This window comes from Nannospalax galili, unplaced genomic scaffold, assembly GCF_000622305.1.
Source record: "Nannospalax galili isolate Female #2095 unplaced genomic scaffold, S.galili_v1.0 scaffold85, whole genome shotgun sequence".
In the NCBI taxonomy this organism is placed as follows: Eukaryota; Metazoa; Chordata; class Mammalia; order Rodentia; family Spalacidae; genus Nannospalax; species Nannospalax galili.
Genome location: NW_008358866.1, coordinates 6864579 through 6885093, shown reverse-complemented (window position 1 = coordinate 6885093; position 20515 = coordinate 6864579). Strand labels below are relative to the sequence as shown.

Here is a 20515-nt window from a genome sequence, read left to right as displayed (position 1 = left end):
TTGCATAATATTCTCAAATAATCAATAAAAATATTTTTAAAATAAAAAAAAATTATGGAATATGGAAGTGAAAGTGTATACAACCACACTGAGCAAGTGCTTTCCTAGAGCTAAAACATAATGAAAGAACATCTATCAAATTAAAAAAAAAATGCCTGGTCCAAATACAATAAATATATAGGCGATGCTCGAATCTGATCAAAATAAATTGCATAATATTCTCAAATAATCAATAAAAATATTTTTAAAATAAAAAAAAATCAAGGAATATGGAAGTGAAAGTGTATACAACCACACTGAGCAAGTGCTTTCCTAGAGCTAAAACATAATGAAAGAACATCTATCAAATTAAAAAAAAAAAATGCCTGGTTCAAATACAATAAATATATAGACCAGTGGTGTGGCTCAGTGGTAAGGGCTTGCTTTCAAATCCTGTGTGTGTATTATGTGTGCACACATGCCTATATCTAATATCTTTGTTTTACCTCCCTGGTAGTTCCCATTCAAAAATGCCAATTTCTGTTTAAATTACCAGCTATGCATACAAAACTACAGTATGTAACCAGTTTTAAAAATTAGATCAATTTTCATATTTCTAAGGTTAGTAGGGCAAAACACATTTAATATTAAACTGTGGCAAAATATATAAACACATATAGTTCTGTATAATGCAACATTTCTAGAACAGGAGGAATCTGTTAAGAGTGTTTACCAAGGACTAAAGAGATGGCTTATCAGTTAAAAGTACTTCTTCCTTTTCCAAAGAACCAAAGTTCAGTTCCCAGCACCCATGTAAGACAGCTCACAGCCACCCTTAATTCCAGTTCTAAAGGATCCAGTGCCCTGCCCTCTTCTGGCTTCAGCAGGTACCACACATATGTTGCATACACTAACATAGACACATGCATACACATTAATAAAAATAAAATCCTTTATATATATTTTATTTATTTTTATGTGTATGAACATATTGCCTGTTTGTAAGCAAGTACACCCATGTCATGCAATGCCCACAGAGGTCAGAAGAGAGCGTCAGATCCCCTGGAACTGGAGTGATGAATGGTTGTTAGCCACTATGTGGGTGCTGGGAAACAAACCCAGGTCCTCTGCAACAGCAACTAGTGTTCTTAACTTCTAGGCCATCTCTCCAGTCCACAAAATCTTTTTTTTACTAATATTTTATTTTTATTTATTTATTTATTTGTTTATTTATTTATTTTTTATACTTCATATGGAACATCCCAAACAATCTTATTCATCTTTATACCCGCATCCCAAATGGCACCTTCCCATAGTCTCCCCACACACACACTGGAGTCCATATACTCTGTTATCCCTGTTATTGTCCACTGTGTTTCCAGTGCCCCCAGCCATTCCCAGGGCAAGTCCATCCGCTGAGTCTAGTCAGCCTATCCTAGAGGCCCTTGTTTTAGAAAGATCAGCTCTTCCTCATCTAACAGCAATCAGTTGCCAACTTTCCTTTTGATAAGATTGGGGTCTGCTGTTCATTTTCCCAGTTCTATGCTAGGTTACTGTCTGGGAGTCTCTTGGGCCACCTTGGCCAACAGCTCAAAGGAAGGTATCTCCTGTCTGGCATTGTTTCTTGTTATGTTGCCTTCAGCTATACATATGGACTCTTAAATATACTGATCACTTTATTCTTTGGTTATACTTTCCTTTCGGGTGTTTAAAACCATACAGTTAACACAGATTAACCGATTTATTTTTAGTCTTAAGGTCATTTAAGGATCTGTTCCTCAGGGGTTACATGGGTTTGGGAGGAGCCCCTGGCTCCTATCTTTTACCAGTTCCACCTATGTGAAGATAAGTCAAAGGTCCTTCTTGACCGTGGCTGGCTTTGCTTGGAAGCATGGAGGAAATGTTTCCTCTGGGTTGACCCTCCTGTTTGTAGACTGGACACTGGTTCAAGATCATCTGGTGGGGTCTCCATGGCCTCCCTGAACAAGAGGACAGGTGACTCACCACAGTTACAGGACATTTTGAGAGCTGCTTCATTGTCCCCTGGAACTAGTTGACCTAGGAAGGCAAGGAGCAAAAACTGTCCTTTATGTCCCTCTGACCAGATTAGTATAGGCCTCAAAGTATGGCTGTTAAACATTCAATAAGGTTAGTTCCACCAGTCTGGTGCTTTTAATTACCATAAAAATATGGAACTTTTCATGAATTTGTGTGTCATCCTTGCTCAGGGGCCATGCTAATTTTCTCTGTATTGTTCCAGTTTCAGTATATGTGCTGCCAAAGCGAGCACCATAAAATCTTTTTTTGTTGTTGTTTTTAAATGTACTAGAAGAAAGAATTTTCTTTTTCTTTGCACTTCATACCTGTAAGTAGAATCTGGGTATTTTACAAAAAAATAAAATTAATTTTTTATAGTAAAACTACTAAAAATATAATGCTATTTATTTCTTCTTTCCCTACTTGACTTCAAAACTTTAGCTCTTTCAACTGCAAAAATCTTCACCAAATTACAGTCCCCCTGGCAGGGGAAATTGGTTTTCAGTGATGAACCATACAAAGCTTAGCAATTATGAATAACCAAGGTCCATTTTATGTTTACCTTCTTCCTTCTTGGTTATGTGTTACACTACAAATTTTGCAAGAAACCACAGTATAAAGAACAAAATTGACTTCATGCTTTTAAGATATGTATACTTCTATTTAAGTATTCAACTCTGTGCGCATGTGTGCGCATGCGCAACTCAGTGGGATGTATTTTCAGTGAAAGGATGGATCTGTGACAATTCTCTATCTAAACTTCAGGTTCAGAAGCTTATAGTTTTGGATGGCCTAAATTATAGGTGCAAAATCTAAATAAAAGAAGATAAGCTAAGGGGTGCAGGGGCTAACCCATATCAAAGTATGCAAGTGTGGTAGGCCTGAAGAAGTAACAAGCTGATCTAGGAACCCAGGATTCAGTCCTGCTCCACTACTAAGTGTTGTATAGCCTTAGAAAAGTGCATGATTTGCCTACTTCCATAACTATAAAATGAAAGGTTTGAACTAAATAACCTCTAGGGTCATTCATAGCTACTAGAATCTGATTCTAAATTTGAAGGTGAAATTTCCCTCTTCCAGCTTGCATACTAATGGTAGATATATCAACAAAGAGTAATTTTTGCATAAACAAGACAATAATCCATTGACAAAATGTATATGAAATTTAAGGTATAGCATTTCTAATTACAGACATAAATTGTTATAAAATATTATGGACCTTTTATGGATCATTTCCATATAATAAAAATAGATTACTATGCTGCCAGTAGATATTAAGGGAAAGAATTCTAATCCAAATAAGCTGTAATATAGAGGATTTGACTAGGATCCAAGAACTAGCAGAAACAGATTCTCTGACCCAAAACAGTATGAAAAGATATTATCAGAGAGAAGAAATGCATAGAACAAGGAGGCTAAGGATGTGGATGATAGAAATGGAAAAGGAAGATATATTTGTTAATGTAAATTTTCAGAAAATAGAGTGTAAAGATGGACACCTAATCGGCATAATTATTAAAGTGGTGGAAATTTATGTGATTAAATATTCTCTGAGCATGTGACCAATTCATTCTAGTTAATCATTCTTAAGATCAAATATTCTTTCTTGAAGATATTCCGGAACTAAAGGAGCACAAGTTAAACTTGTGCAGTTTTTTAATGTCATCAATGAAACTGGTACATGTAATCCAAAAATTCTTCTCTGCCAACACTGTCTCTTATATTTCAACTGATGGACAGAATCAGTTCTCAAATGTTCTCCCCCCCTACCCACCCCAGCCCTTTTTACATGGACCACATTGAAATCAGAAAAGAGAAGAACATGGAGGGTTACGGAGGCTAGTATATCACACTCCTGTAGATGGAGATGCCTCATCTTTCCCTGTCTCTCCTTATTCTGTCAGCCATCAGTCACCCACTCACTCCTTCAGATTCTTTTTGCATTTACAGAAATCACTCTTTGCTGGCACAAATCTCTTGTTTATTCAGAAATAAGGACTACATTTGCCTTTTTTTATAGGCAGTCTATATTTTTTCATCTTGTTTGAAGGATGCTAGTGACCTAAGTACATTGATCTATATACAATTACAAATTAACTCAGAATAGCTTAAAGTTACCAATGTCAAAGCGTGCATTTAAAATTTTATAATATTCCTCTCTCCTATTAAACCATACTTAAAGATAATAATGACACATTTGTCCTGATGTTTATTGTTGCACAATTTGTCTTCCAGAAATCTAGGTAAGAAAATATCTACCACTTCTAAAAAGGTACAATTTACTTAATCATAATGATACAGATGTGCCATTAACTGAGGTCTTCATATGAATGTCATCAACCTCAGCATTTCATGTTCCATTCATCAGAACTTAAGGAGCCAGTCCTATCATTGAACTCCAGACATGGATATGAAAGTGGTCAGAGGCTAATACCTTAGAGAACTAAAACCTTATGCCTTTTGATCAGTCCAGACAAGTCCTTTTCAGAGCAATTAAGTTAAGAAATGCAGCTCTCCCATTAATGACATCCTGGTCTTTTCTTCCGAAACCCTTGACAATTCATCTGCATTCACTTGTCTATTCTAATCAGGTTGTTACAAGCCAGAAGAAGGATCTATAGAATAATCATAGGGATTGTGCCATCACACTTGTCACATCCCCTAACTACAGTGACTGCTACTTGTAATTTTAAAATGTAACTAAAATGACGTATGCTTTTCTTTTTTTAATGTGTTTGAGTGTCTTGCCTGCATGTACATGGTTGCACCCATGTTGTGCAATGCCGCAGAGGTCAGAAGAGGGCTTCGGATTCCCCTGGAACTGGAGTTAAGGACAGTTCGTAGCCACCATGTGGGTGCTGGGAATTGAGCCCAGGTCCTCTGCAAGAGCAGTCAATGCTCTTAACTGCTGAGCCATCTCTCCAGCCCCATGACTTATGCTTTTATAGCAGGCTAGGAATTCATGAGTTCATGTTCTCTTAATCTTGAACTTTATCCATCCTACTCCAGGCTGCGTTATCATTATCCCTATGGAGCACACAGAAATGGACCTAGAGATACGCAAGGTATCCAAGATCATCAGATCGTTTCCAGACCCAGATTGACACACTTTCAGTTTCCAAAAAGGGTTTTACAGAAGCTGTCTTTATAGCATGCTGTTTTTCATTTCCATACCTGAGTATAACTGTGTCTGTCCAGATATAAAATGACAAAAGAATTCAAGGAACTGGCCAAATTCGATGGATGGATCAAAACTCCTAAATTGTACTACTGTGTATTGCTTTTTCCTAACTATGGAAAATAAGTGTGATCTTGAAAGATGCACAACTGACTTCAAAAAAGAGATTCCTTTGTACTCTAATCAGTGCTTGTAAATGAACTAAACATTTTTAAATTATCACTCAATAAATCACTGTTATGTGTACACAAAGATACTGCTTCTGATCTCACTGACACTCTGTGAAGTATCTTTATTATTCAGTTGTACAGTTAAGAAAAGTAAGACCCTAAGAGAGATCAAATTGATCACTTAAAACTGCTCAAATGATTAATAAATATAAAAGTTATAGTAGATTAGAAAAATCATAAATTTGCAAACCTCAAGATAATAGTCAATTGAGAGAAAAATCACTGGAAATGGAAGTTAGGTAAAACATATTAATAGGAGATCAATCTTAATCAGTTTGTGTTGCTTTAAAACTATGCCAAACTGCCAGGCTTGGTGGTGCATACCTTTAATCCCAGCACTTGGGAGGCAGAGGCAGGCAAATCTCTGTGTGTACAGGGCCAGCCTAGCCTACACAGCAAGTTCCAGACTAGCCAGGGCTACATCGTGAAATCTTGCATCAAAAAGGAAAACAAAACAAAACTCTGATAAACTATGTCATTTATAAATAACACGTGTTCATCTCTCACAGTTCTGGAAGATGGGAAGTCCAGTCCAAGATCAAGATGTAGACAGAATTAGAGTCTGAAGAGGAGCTGCTTCTCAAAGATGGTGACTTCTTACAGCAGCTCACATGGTAGAAGGCTTTGTTAATCATGTACTAAAGGGGTGTGTGTGTGTGTGTGTGTGTCTGTGTGTGTGTGTGTGTGCGTGCGCGCGCTTCTGTTTCTCTTGAAAGCTCATTAAAAATATAGTGAATAGAATTATTTATTTTCTTGTTTGTTTAAAGACAGTATCTTGTTATAATATTCCTGACTGACATGGAACTCACTATGTAGACCAGGCTGCCCTTGAACTTAACAGTGAGCCTTCTGCCTCTGTCTCCCAAGTGGCAAAATTACATGGGCCACCGTCAGTGGTCTGTGAATTGATTTTTTTAAGGTATAATTCTACAAACACTTAAGTAATGAGAGTGAAAACAGCAACAACACATGTTTGGAAGGTATAAAAAAACACATTTCTGTTGTAACTGGCTTGTGAGTCCCAAGAAAGTGGAATCCTTAAGGTAGCCATTGCAAGACTGAGAAGTAACCTACCAAAAAGTTTATAACCAATGTTCAAGAACCCTGGCTGTTGCTGGGCGTGTTGGTGAGTGCCTTTTAATTCCAGCACTCGGGAGGCAGGGGAAGGTGGATCTCTGTGAGTTCCAGGCCAGATGGGACTACAGGGAGACCCTGTCTCAAAAATGATCAATAATAAAAAGAAAGAAATGAACCCAGACTGTCTTTCCTCACTCCCATCCTGTGGTTCCTGTCAGTAGATGATCCTACAGTGTATGCACAGTTGACCTACCCAACCATATCAGCCAGGATTCCTCATTTCAGTGCATCCCTCATAGATTTGGGTGGACAGCCATGCATCTTCAGACTGTTGATGGAGTGTTTAGTAAAAATAACTGATATGGAAAAGCAACTAGGAGCAAAAATTATGCGGGAGGGAAAATATTATTACTATCTTTAAATTTTTAAAGGTAGTGGAAATGTTATGATCTTATAGTCATTAAATAAAAAACAAATAGCATAACTTTTATCATAAATTTTGACTACTAAAGGATATAGGGCAAAAGTAAACTCTTAGATACTAAGTTTGGGAGAGACAGAGAGGTGATTCAGTGGTTAAGAGTGTACTGCTATTCCAGAGGACCTGGAGTTTGGTTCCCAGCACCCATGTTGGGCAACTCACAACAGCCTATAGCTCCAGCTCCAGGGGGATCAAAAGCATATGGCCTCTGAGGGCACCTGCACTTATGTGCACATACACATGGATAACAAAGCGACAAAAATATATCTTTTAAAATGTGAGTTTTAAAGAAAACCGGATGAAAGTTTAAAATATAAGTAATGAGAAAAATCACCCAGAAAGGAAAGCAAAAAGAGAAAACATGGAAAACAAAGAAAATAAAAGAAAAGAGAGGTGCACGCTAGTCCCGGAAGTTCAAAATCTAAATAACAGGCATTTCAGAAGGAAGGAAAAGACAGAAAAAGAAGGAGGACATTATCAAAGAAACAATTCAAGAAAATTTCCTGGAATGAAAGGACAGGACTTTCCAAATTTAAAGGGTCTATTGAGCTCCAAGACAATAGGGAAAATAAACCTACACCAAGACACATCATTATGAAATCGCAGAACCTATGGACAAAGAGGATATGCTAAAAGTTATGAAAAAAGAAAGACATGATTCTAAGTATAATCAGGTACAGAATGGCTTAGATTTCTCAATAGCTAGATGACAGGAAGTCAAAGCAAGGAATGATGGCCAATGTAGAATGCTTAGCCAAATTATTCATCAAATGGAAGGGTAAAAATACAGCTGTTTTCACACACTAAATATTGCAAAAAATGTCACCTCACAAGACCATTTCTGAGGAGGCTATCATAAGATTTGTTCAACCAAGACAAGAGAAAATGGAATCTAGAAAATGGGGTTCTATGACAAGAGAAAAACAGATGAGGTAGCAGACAAACCCAAGACCATAGCCCTGAAGGACAGTGATAAAGGAGACATATTCATAGCACAGTACACTCTATGACTCAGAGGAGTGTAAATAATGAGTGCAATATAACGAAGCCTCGATTATGTTGAGATGAGGAATAGAGATATGCAGGTATATGGGTTCCATACAGTTTGGCAAAAAATGAGTGAAATATTCATTTCTAGAGTTAAATATATGGTTTTTAAAAAATAGCAATGTAGGGGGCTGAAGAGATGGCTCAGCAGTTAAGGGCACTGGCACTGACTGCTCTTGCAGAAGACCCAGGTTCCATTCCCAGCACGCACATGGCAGCCAACAACCATCCTTAACTGCAGTTCTGGGGATCCAATGCCCTCTTCTGATCTCTATGGGCATTGTATGACATGAGTGCACTTACATAATGCAGGCAATACACATTAAATAAAAATAATAAAATATTAAAAAAGAAAAATAGCAATAAAAAAGCATTAGTTAAAGATTTGGAAATATTCCAGAGGCATCAGGTAGACAGTTGAAGTTAGTATCCCTAAGGAGCTGAGGAATAAGAAATGATGGACAGTAATGTGAGAGGCACTATGTTGGAGGATTGCTACTTTGTATATTTGGGGCACATGTGCATGTGTGTGTGTGTGTGTGTGTGTGTGTGTGTGTGTGGTATGTGTGTGTTTACTATATATATATGTGTATAAGTGCTTTTTGTGTGTGTATATGTGTATCTGCATATATATGTGTGTATATGTATGTATATTTGTGTTATGTATGTGCTTATATGCGTGTATGCATGTATATGCGTACATGTGTTTGGTGTGTATGTATTTGGTGTGTGCATATGTATGCGCATATGTGTGCATGTGTATACAATGTGCACACATGTGTATATATGTAGTATGTGTTTGGTATGTGGTGGTGGTGGTGTGTGTGTTTGACTAGGAATATTAATTTGAAATTAGCGTTAGAAATGGCACCTCAACCAGGTGTGGTGGTGCACGCCTTTAATCCAGCACTCTGGAAGCAGAGGCAAGTGGGTATCTGTGAGTTCCAGATCAGCCTGTTCTACATAATGAGTTCCAGGCCACTCAGGGCTATGCAATGAGACCATGTTTCAAGGGGGGGTAAAAAGACAGCTGAAATCACAGAGGTGGATGAGACTGCTTAGGGAGTCACATAAAGTGTAATGAGTGTCTAGATCTATTGCCTCCTTGAATTGAAAAAATAGAGTCTTAACGAGATATTTGTACACTCTATGTTCATAAAGTATTTTTCACAGTTGCTGAAACATGGAAGTCACCCAAGACCATTCACAAATGAATGTATAGGCAAAGGATGGTATGCATACATAATAGAATATTCAGCCTCTAAAAGGAAGAAAACTCTGACACATGCTACAACATGAGTGATCACTGAGGACATTGTATTAAGTATAATAAATGAGTCCAAAGAAGAAAATACTGTGTAATTCCACATATATGAAGTACTTAGAATTGCGATTGCCAGGTCTAAGAGGAGGGTGTTGAGTTTGAATTCTACCAAGATGAAGGGTTATAAAGGTAGATAATAATGATGATTGCATATTATGAATATTTAATATTTAATACCACTAAATTCTACACACAAAATGACTGCTATGTTAGATTTTTATGTTATATTTATTTTAACACAGTAGAAAATTTGAGGAGGAAGTGTAATCAGCATCCAAGGCAGACCCTGAAGGAATATAAAGGGAAAGAAGCTGGTAAAAGGGAGTTAGAGGCATGTAGAGGAGTGGAGGGAAAGCCTGTGCATGGTGGGCATCAGGGAAGGGGATGTTGAAGGTACACAGGATCACAGGATGCTCAAAGGGAAATAATGATGAGACTGCATGGAGAGGCAGAAAGGAATGGCTATTAGGAACCTTAGCCTGAGCTCTGGGGTAGCTGAGTGTGTGTGTGTGTGTGTGTGTGTGTGTGTGTGTGTGTGTGTGTATACTGAAACAGTCACTGTAATCTCTTCAAAAGAGATAATAAATTTTCTCAAGAACTTCTTATGGACCAGACATTATATTAAATAACATATATTTCTCATTTAATCCTCAAAGTAATGCTAACCTTCATTAAGTAGATGCTAACATTGATATTCACATTTTTCAGGTAAGAAAACTGAGATGGAAGGGGTTCAACAATTATCCACAGGAATAAAGCCAGGCAGCTGCAGTCTAACTCCAGAAGGCACACTTTTGAACATTGTACTACACCATCCAAGTGACCTGCCCCAAATAACACAATTCACTTAGCCATTCAGCAAGCCTACTGTGGGCCAGGCCCTGATCCAAGTGCTGGTAATCCACAGTGTACAAAGCAAAGCCTTTGAGCTCATGGGGTGCTCCTTCTAGAAGAGATAGACAGCAAACAAACTTCAAAATGTGTGTGTGCTGCCAGTGCTGGAGGCAATGGGTACTAAGAAGGAAAAATGGGTACTAAGAGCTGGGCAGTGGCTAAAGAAGAAGGCCATTCCTAGAGACTTCTAAAATGACATTTCAGAAAAAACAGATTTGTGTCTTGAGGCATTCTAGGCTAAAGGAAAGGGTAGTGCCTTGACCCTGAGGTGAGAGTGAACTTGACCCGGCAACAAGCAAGCCGGGGCAAAGGCAGATAGAGAGGGAATCTGAAGGGCAGTGAAATCTGCTAAGGAGGCAGAGCTGTGCCAAGTTCATTCCCAAGTAAGACTTGAGTTATTATTCCAGGCATGACGGAAGGCCTTTGGAGGATTGTGCACAGAGTGGTGACAAACACTGGCTCACATTTCATCAGCTTAGGTAGAGTCCAGACTTTGTCACCCTTTCCTAGATTCTCGAGAGTTGTACTATCGTGTGACTGAAGGGCATTTGAAATGTGACTGGTCCAAATTGAAGTCTGCTGTAAGTGTGCAACGCACACTAGATTTCAAAGACAGTACTGAGAAAAGAATGCAATCAATTTATAAACAATTGTTCATATTAATTGAGTGTTTGAAATGAAAACATTTTACCAACGTTACCTGTTTTTCTCACTTTTTTAATGTAGCTACCAGAAAATTTGAAATTGAATACATGACAACATTTCTATTTCTATTGGCTAGCTCAACTTCTCCTGTAGCTGAGCAGAGCTTCTCTCAGCCTCAGAAAGCCTTGAGGACAAATGGAATAAAGTGTGTAGTAGAGATGGTGAGTCTTCTTAAGGAAACATTACATAACACTGTAAATTACTGAGATAACAGTCATCCAAAAATGCACTGTTTTTTATAGGCCAAAGATAATGTTATAGTCTGGGTTGTGGTTTTGTGTTGTTTCTCCTACAGGGGTGATGAACTTGTTCAAAGTCATCTGCAATGTGTCCTCCCCCATACCTACTCTGTCTCTTCCTTATGTCCCAAACAACATAGTTTTGAAATACCTGGCTCAGGTTAAGGACATAGTTCTCAGAGAAGTTTCTTTGTGCAGTGGATGGTGGTTCATGCAGAAGCTCAACGTGCAGAGACTAAGTGACTGTGGGGTGTTCAGCCACAAATGGGACATCTGTATCACACCCCTCCCCCCAAGACTTACAGACAATTAAGGAATGGAGAGCAGAAAGGATGTAAAAGTCAGAAGTCCGAGCAGACCACAGTGAAACTGTCTTCTGGACATGTCAAGACCACTGCACTCATGAAAACAGCAGCTATGGTTGCCTGCACAAGATCTGCACAAGATCAAGTGAGTTAACTAACATTCCAGCATAGAGTTGGGAGGGACTCACAAGCCCCCACCCCTAACTGAGGAGCTATTGACAGCTGATGGCTTCTGTGGAACTCCATTTTCTTTATGGGTGTGGTCCCTGGTAGGTCCACCATGTGCCAATTGGTGGCCCTATGCCCAGTAATATATGGGCAGCACAAATTAGATTCAATGGGTTACAGAAAAGGGGGAGAGGAAGCAGAGGTGGGAGGGGAGGGGAGGATAAGGAATGGATCTGGGAAGCGTTAGGGATGCATGTGATCAAAATATATTGTATGCATGTATGAAATTCTCAAAGAATTAATAAAATATATATTCTTTAAAAAATATGTAGTCCTCTAGCCTTGGAAATTGTCCCTGAAATAGCCTCTGTATATTTAACATGATACTGTAATTATCTGATATACTCAAGCAAGCAGATTCCAAATGTCAGTAATTATATCTGTAATCATAACTACAGAATACTCTTGATTCTCATATTTAATCCTAAATGTGATCTGTTAGAATATACATATATTTTTAAAATTTGTACATATGTTCTAAAGTATAAATTTTTCTTTGTGAATTTTAGAAAGTATCACAAATTGTTATAAATTAAACCATATTTTTAATTACTTACAACAGCATTTAAAAATGTAATTATAAGACTTTGGACTTATTGTCAGTGACCTTGAACAGCAACAAGGAAACAGAAACATCAAATAAAGCATCCATATTTTTTGCCTACTGTTCCAGTTTCATTCTATTGCTGTGGTGAAACACTGACCAAAAGCAATGTGAGGGGCTGGAGAGACGACTCAGTGCTTAAGAGCACTGGTTGCTCTCCGAGAGGCCCCAGGTTCAGTTCCCAGCACCCACATGGCAGTCAATGACCATTCATATCTGACACCCTCTTCTGACCTCCACAGGCATTGCACTCATACACATACAGGCAATACACTCATACACATACAATAAAAATAATAAAATATTTTTAAAGCAACATAAAAGAAGAATGAGTTTATTTCAGTTGCAATTACTAGGTCATAATCCATCACTGAGGGAAGCCAGAGCGGAACTCAAGGAAGGAACCTGCAGCAGGAACCACAGAGCTACTTGCTGGCTCATTCTTTGGCTTCCACACATTCTCATGCTATCTTGCTTTTAAAATATTTTATTTGTATGTAAGTACACCTGTGTCATGCAATGTCCATGGAAATCAGAAGAGGGTGTCGGAACCCTTGGAACTGGAGTTACAGACAGCCGTTGTTAGCTGCCACGTGGGTGCTGGGAATCAAACCCAGGTCCTCTGCAAGAACAGCCAGTGCTCTTTACAGTGAGCCATCTCTCCCACCTCATTTTGCCTGCATGTATGTAAGTGCACAACATGCATGCACTTCCCGTAGAGGCCAGAAGAGGGTGTTGGATCCCCTGGAACTGGAGTTAGGGACCGCTGCTAGCCTCTATGTGGGTGATGGAAACCAAACCTGAGTCCTCTACAAGAGCAGCCAGCGCTCTTAACATCGGTCTGAGCCTGCTCTCCATCCCCAAGGTAGCTTTCTTATACAGCCCAGACTGCCTTTCCAGGAAATGGCACCACCTACAATGGGATGGGTCTTCCAACATCAATTAAGACAAGACAGTCCCTCACAGACATGCCCATAGACAACCTGATAAAGACAATTATTCAACTGAGGCTCTTTTGGGTGACTTTAGGCTGTATCAAATTTGGTTGTTAATAACTGTGACACTTAGATTCCTGCATCTATTTTCTTTTTCTCTCTTGCTAGGCACATGAGAAGCCTTCATTCTCCATTTGCATTCACTGTCTTTGTGATATGAATTGTCACCTCCCTTCTCTCTGGGACCTTCTGAGTTGCTGTGTTCTTCTCTTTCTATGTGGCACCTACTGCCCGTCCTCCTGGGTCTTCTTCATAAGCACTAAACAATAATAGCATCTCCTATCATTTTTTGTTTATTTTAAAAAATATTTTATTTTTATTTCAAGTGTATGAATGTATTGTCTATATGTATGTAAGTGCACCCGTGTTGTGAAATGCCTGTGGAGGTCTGAAGAAGGGGTCAGATTCTCCTGGAATTGGAGTTACAGGCAGTTGTTAGCTGCCATGTGGGTACTGGGGACCAACCTGGGTCCTCTGAAGGAGCAATCAGTGCTTTTAACTGCTGAGCCATCTCTCTAGCCCCACACATCTCCTATCTTTAAACATGCCAATACATACATACATACTTACATAATCACTCCCTTAGCTTCTTATCTCCATTTCTTCATAGCTTCTTTTTGGTGGTGGTGGTTGTTGTTTGGTTTTTGATTTTTTGTTTTTGTTTGAAACAATGTCTCATGTAGTCCAGGTTGACCTTGGATTCACTATGTAGGATGAATTTCTGATCCTCCTGCCTCCACCTCCCAATTACTGGGATCACAGGCATGTGTTATCAAGTCAGGATTTTTTTTTAATTATGTGTATTTATGTGTCTGTGTGTTTGCATGTTGTGTACACAAGTGTAAGTACCTACAGCAACCAGAGCAGGATTGTCAGGTTGTAGACGGCCCCGTGTGGGTGCTAGGAACCAAACATGAGTCCTCTACAAGAGCAGTACCTGCTTGAAACTGTCGAACCATCTCTCTGGCCAGGTCAGATTTTTATAGCTTCCTTATTCACCTTCATAGCAAAATATGTAAGAATTAGCTACAGTTGTTTCTGTTGACTCACCTTCTGTTAATTTATTTTTCATTTAAATTATTTGGTTTTTTTTTCTAAATAGGTTTTGTTATATTTTAATTTAAAGTAAGTTTATTTCAAGTTTTTAATTCTAATGATCTTTAAGTGATAACTGAAAATTATGCATGCTTGTGGTTCCTAAAGTGCTTTGAAATATATTATGGAAGAGCTAACTAGAGCTAATTAGCAGGCTCACTACATCACATGCTTATTATTTGTTGTGAGAACACTTAGTGCTTTTTCAATGCACACTGTCATTATTATGCGTAGTCACTTATTTCTATCTGAGATTTTTAATCCATTAGCCATCATTTCTCCAACACTCCTCCTCCAGCTTTTGTTATCCATGATCTAAGCTTTACTTCTATGAAGTCATTTGTTTTTATATCTCCCATGAGTGAGATCATATAGTATTTGCCTTTGTGCTTTTGGCTTGTTTCACTTAGTGCAATGCCTTCCAATTCCATCCATGTCATCACAAATTTTTGGATTTTATTCATTTTTAAGGTTAAATGATATTCTTCTTAGAAAATATACCACATTTGATTTATTCAAATTGTTCTTGATTTTTGGATTTATATCCAGAATTGGAATTAGACCATATGAAAGTTCTACTTTTAATTGTCTGAGAGACCCCGTAGTAGCTATACAACAGTGTATAGCTACTCCACACTCACTGACACAATCTTGTATTTTGCATTTTTAATAATGATCATTCTAACAGGTTTAAGGTGATTGATACTTTTTGTGGTTTTAATTTGCATTTCCCTGTTGACTGGTGATGTTGAATATTTTTCAGAAACTTCCTGATTGTCTATGTTCTCTCTTGAGAAATGTCCACTCCTTTTCACATCTTTTAATTAGTTATTTTTTTCTTGTTATTAAGCTGCTTGAGTTCCATGTGTATTTGGATCATTAACCCTTTGTCATATGATTTGTAAATGTTTTCTCCAACTCACTGAGTTGTGCTTTTCTCTGTCTATTGTTTCCTTTGCTGTGTAGAAGTACTTTAATTTGGTGTAATCCCATTTATGTATTATTGTTGTTGTCACTTGTACATGGGTGATCATATTTTAAAAAGCATTGCCCAGACACACCACTAAGAATTTCCCCTAGACTTTCATCTAGTAGTTTTATAGTTTCAGATCTCATGCTTAAGTCCTTCAACCATTTTGAGTTGATTTTCATATGAACATACATGAGTCTATTTCATTCATCTGCATATAGCTATCCAGTCGTCTTCAAATCATTTAATGATAAGATCATCCTTTCTCCCTCCCATTCATTATTTGGTCCACTACAGTTTGCTTCCCTTCCTTTTCTGAAATTGTCCTTGTCAAGAATATACTAAGACTTCATGTGCTAAAATGAAAAAGACCTCTCTACCCACATCTCACAGTGCCTTGCAGTACCTATGATACACTCAGCCACTCCTTCCTTGAAATACCCTTCTCTTGAGTTCTGTGATTCTATACCCTGGTTTTCCATCTCATTTTCAATTTCCTGTCCAGCCCCGTTGATTCTAGCCAATCTCTAAACAGTGAGAATCCTCTGATTCCTTGAGCCTCTTCTCTTTATCCTCTCCCTAGGGGCTTTCCATCATTCCTACTGCTTTACATGTTCTCTAATTGCTGAATGATTCTTAAATATCTATCTCCAAACTAGATGGCTCCTTTAAAGTCTAGAATCAACTATCTCTAGATCTCAATATGTGTCTCAAACTTAGCATGTCTACAAATGGAATATGGATGAATTCTTCCCACACTATTAGCACTGCTGTTATTACTACTAATATTCATAATAATGAGCTAAAATAGAAGAGGAGGAAGAGAAGGAAAAAGAGGGACAGAAGGAGAAAAGGAGGAAGAGAAGAATGAATAGAAGGAAGGTGTTAAAAAACAAAATTATAACATTTAAATTCTAATTGCCATTTTAGTCTTTTTGAGACGGGGCTCCCTGTAGTCACAGCTGGCCTGGATTCACTATGGAAAACAGGCTGGCCTTGAACTCACAGAGATCCACCTGCCTCTGCCTCCTGAGTGCTAGGATTAAAGGCGAGCGCCACCATGCTGGGCCTAATTGCCATTTGAAATGTTTTAGATTACATTTATTTATTTATTTATTTACCACAACACATGTGTGGAGATCATAGGACAACTTTGCAGGAGAAGTTGGTTTGCTTCCTTTCACCATATGGGATCTGAGACTTGAGCTCAGGTTGTCAGACTTGGCAGCAAATACCTTTACCTGCTGAGCCATCTCACTGGCCCTCTAATTACCCTTTAATTGTAATTCCAGAATCAGGTAGCACCTACAAAATAAAGTAAGTGTTCTAATAAGCTACTTGAGTGGAAGAGGTTGGCTCCGCAGACTAAAAAATATAGACACAGAGAACAAAAAGTGGATTTGTCATTTTAAAGGAACTGTCCTCAAAAAGGTTAAAGCAGAGAGGGATGTTTAACCATGCCAACTAAAACTGGCATATTTGGGAATTTGACTATCCTATCTCTACTGCCCCCTCCCCTCTCCTCCTCTCCTTCCCTCTTCTCCCCTTCTCCCTTCCCTTCCCTTCCCCTCCCCTCCCCTCCCCTCCCTTCCCTTCCCTTCCCTTCCCTTCCCTTATAAATTTCATTTAATAGAAAGAAGGAAAAAAGAATGAAGAGAGGGAAGGAAGAATATTGTGTTTTTGTTTCTAGTCAAGTATGTAGGTGTTCCTCACTTCCCACATTTAATCAGTGGGTACACTGTGTCTGACCTAGCTCTGTGATATGCCTTAGTCCTGTCACTTATTCTGTATCTCAATTGCTACTACTTTATTTCAGGGTATCACTATCTTTTACCTAGACATTTATTATTCTCCCAACTGACCTGCCTGTTGTGTTGTACCTTTTTTTTTTTTCATTTCTTCACACTTCATTTCCAAGTAGCAACTTTATTTTTAACAAGCATCACTAACTCTAGCCAACACAGTTATCCCCTTTATGACATGATACCAAATGGCTTCAAATGACCCCTTGATACTCTTGGGTTCTATTTCAATGAATCCCATACCTTTCACTTTATGAACATGATCCTTGATCAGCTTATTGAGCAAGAAAGCTAAAAAATCTTGTACACGTTCAAGTTGATCAATAATGTTCCAGAAGAGGTAGCACTCTGATTTTGTTCTTGGAATCTTTCATTATGACTTTAGAAGATACAATACTACATATTGGCCACTTACTCAAATAACATATGACTTTCTCTAAGAGGACAGCCTATGCAAGTAAAGCTGCCCAGTAGCTGAGTTTGCAGTAGCTGTTTCACTAGTCATGAGGCCTGCAATTTCTGACTGATGGAAGCTTGACATTAAAAAAGTGACAGGATTTTCTTTCTATAAAATTTGACTCTCGGGCCCCAAATAATGTCATGATACTGTGATATGAATAGGTGATCAAATGTCCCATTTTCCCATTCAGTGTCATTGGTGCCTCTTGTCCCAAGGTAATAAACCATAAATAGCCCTTAATATTCTTTCAAAAAATGACTCATTTGAACAATAAACTGATCCAACCTGAACAGCAAAACAATAAACAAAAAGAAAAGTAAATACTTTAGATGGTGTCTCTTTTTTACTTGTAAACTGTATGTGTTTTTATTGAAATTGGTTACCAAGTAGGGAGCATACTGCAGGGTCACACTTGGGCATCAGATCTGACGAATCTGATGAGCCTGATGATTTCTGTGTATGTTCATTAGGGGTCTGGGCCCATTTTGACTGATCAAAATTCTTCCACATTATTGATCTCATTTCCTGCTTGTTTACATTCTTGGCAACATTTTATCAGATGTCAGGCATTATGCATCTTATGCTGTTGAAGGTTGGACATTTTGGTATTCTTTATGTATGCTTTGAGCTTTGTTCCTATTTATAATGTAAAATACTTGAACAACTGTGATCCCATTCTGTTGTCACTTTTTACATTGATTTTTATCTTCTGGGTCATCTTTTCTTTTTATTTTTTTGAAGTGACTCTCGTCATTTTTATAAAATATCAGGTCCATCCCTCTCTGAGCAATTGATAGAACTCCTAGGTCTAAAGTCAGTGCCGTACAGATTTTAGTAACACCATCAACTCACCAGATTTGATAGACAGTTGAGTAAAACTATAGCCAACAAAAACTGATGACGTATACTTTTCAAATGCTCCTGGAACATATACCAAGAAAAATCCTATTCTGCATCATGAAACAAACCTTAACAAACAGAGAAGTATCTTTAAACCTTCTTGGCTCATGTCCAGAGCAGCCAAAGTGATCTTATAAAACCACAAGTTAGTTCATGTCACTTTCCTATCTGATGGTCCCAAAACTTCCCCTTGCACTTGGCATAAAATCCAAACTCCAGACTTCCCCTCTAGGCACTGCCCTCCCCTCCATTTCACCTAAGGTACCACCTCCTCTTCTCTACCTTGGGGCCTTTCTTGATCTTTCCTGATCTTTGCACCTGGAGTAACTCTCCTTCCAACTTCCTCCCATATTTAAATGTCAAGTCCTGTTAATTGTTTAAATCTTGGCCTAAATGTCATCTCTCAGCCTTGCCAAACTGCCCCTTTAAGAGCAGTCTTACCTATTTATTGTCTACAAGGACTTGTTTCCTTCCTAGAATTTGCCACAATGCTAATGGTATTTTTTTTTTCTATTCAATATTTAATTTAGGAGCTGGAGAGATGGCTCAGTGGTCAAGAATACTAACTGCTCTTGCAGAGGACCTGAGTTCAAATCCCAGCACTCACATGGCAGCTAATAACCATCTGTAACTCCAGTTCCAGGGGATCCAACACCCTCTTTTGACCTCTTCAGGCATTGCACAGCAGAGGTGCACTTACACACATGCAGGCAACACACTCATACACATAATAATAAAATATAAATAAATAAAATATTTTTTTAGGGGCTGGAGAGATGGCTCAGCAGTTAAGAACACTGGTTGTTCTTGCAGAAGACCCGGGTTCGAATCCAAGCACCCACATGGCAGCTAACAACTGTCCGTAACTCCAATCCCAGGGGATCCGACAGACTCTTCTAACCTCTGCAGGCATTGCATAACACAAGTGCACTTACCTACATGCAAGCAATACACACATTCAAATGAAATAAAATTTATAAATAAAATTAAATATATATATATTATTTAAAAATTTAATTTAATTTAAAAGAGGAGGAAAGTGGTATTTTTTTTTTCTACTTTTTCTGGTGACTCTCAGCACTTCCATATCGCTAATAAGAAGGTTGACGTATTGTTGGATAGGGCAATGGGTGCTTTCTCTCTTCACCACTCCCTGAGGCCTGGGGAGTGTGCAATTAGCTGTGCACTCTTTTCTAGAGTTTCCCAAGAAACTGGTTCAGTAGTACTCGTGGCCAGACACAGAAACATCAGGAAGTACACTGTGTCATTCCATCAAGAATGCTGGCACAGATGCTCATTGTTGACATACCTTTAATTCCAGCACTTGGGAGGCAGAGGTAAGTGGATCGATGAGAGATCAAGGCCAGCCTGGGATGGCTACAGAGTGAGTTCCAGGCCAGCTGGCGTGACTTAAAGAAAAACAGAATGCTGGCACTGACCTGGAGCTCAATGGCTGCGGAGAACAGGAGAAAAGAGGTGATCAATGGTGGATCCTGTAGACAGCAGTGTTTCCTTTTTGACAGGAAGGAAGACATAGGACCTACATCTTTTCAGTGTGATTAGCAACTGTACTCTTTAGACAATATAATTTAACACACATATGTACATATATATATTTGTGTGTGTGTGTGTGTGTGTGTGTGTGTGTGTGTGTATAGCAGTAAGAAAAAATCTTGTGATCAAGAGAACTGAATCCCTGGCCTGGGTGAGGACCTAACATTCCAGTTGGACATGTTAATCACCTGGCCAAGGGACCACCCCAAGATTCACCTTAAGTTATGTCAAAGAGACAGGTGGAATAATTAGTCCTTTGATGAAATAATGTGCTTTTCCTTCCCAGAATCCCTGACCCTAGTGCAGCAGCTCACCCGGCTGCAGGCAGGCAGCTTCGCACATCTGCCCACTATTTTAAATTCCTTGGAAAAGTGTCCTTTCCCCTTTTCTTCTTTCCATCTCTTTCTAAGC

General features: G+C 38.6%; 1 protein-coding gene and 1 non-coding gene across 2 annotated transcripts in view; both read right to left on the bottom strand.

Moving 5' to 3' along the window:
• Nucleotides 1-20515, bottom strand: part of LOC103725247 — a 128321-nt gene that overhangs the window by 3214 nt on the left and 104592 nt on the right. The window lies entirely within an intron of this gene.
• Nucleotides 2163-2269, bottom strand: LOC115068329. The gene has a single exon (XR_003847695.1). It is a non-coding gene; the product is annotated as a U6 spliceosomal RNA (small nuclear RNA).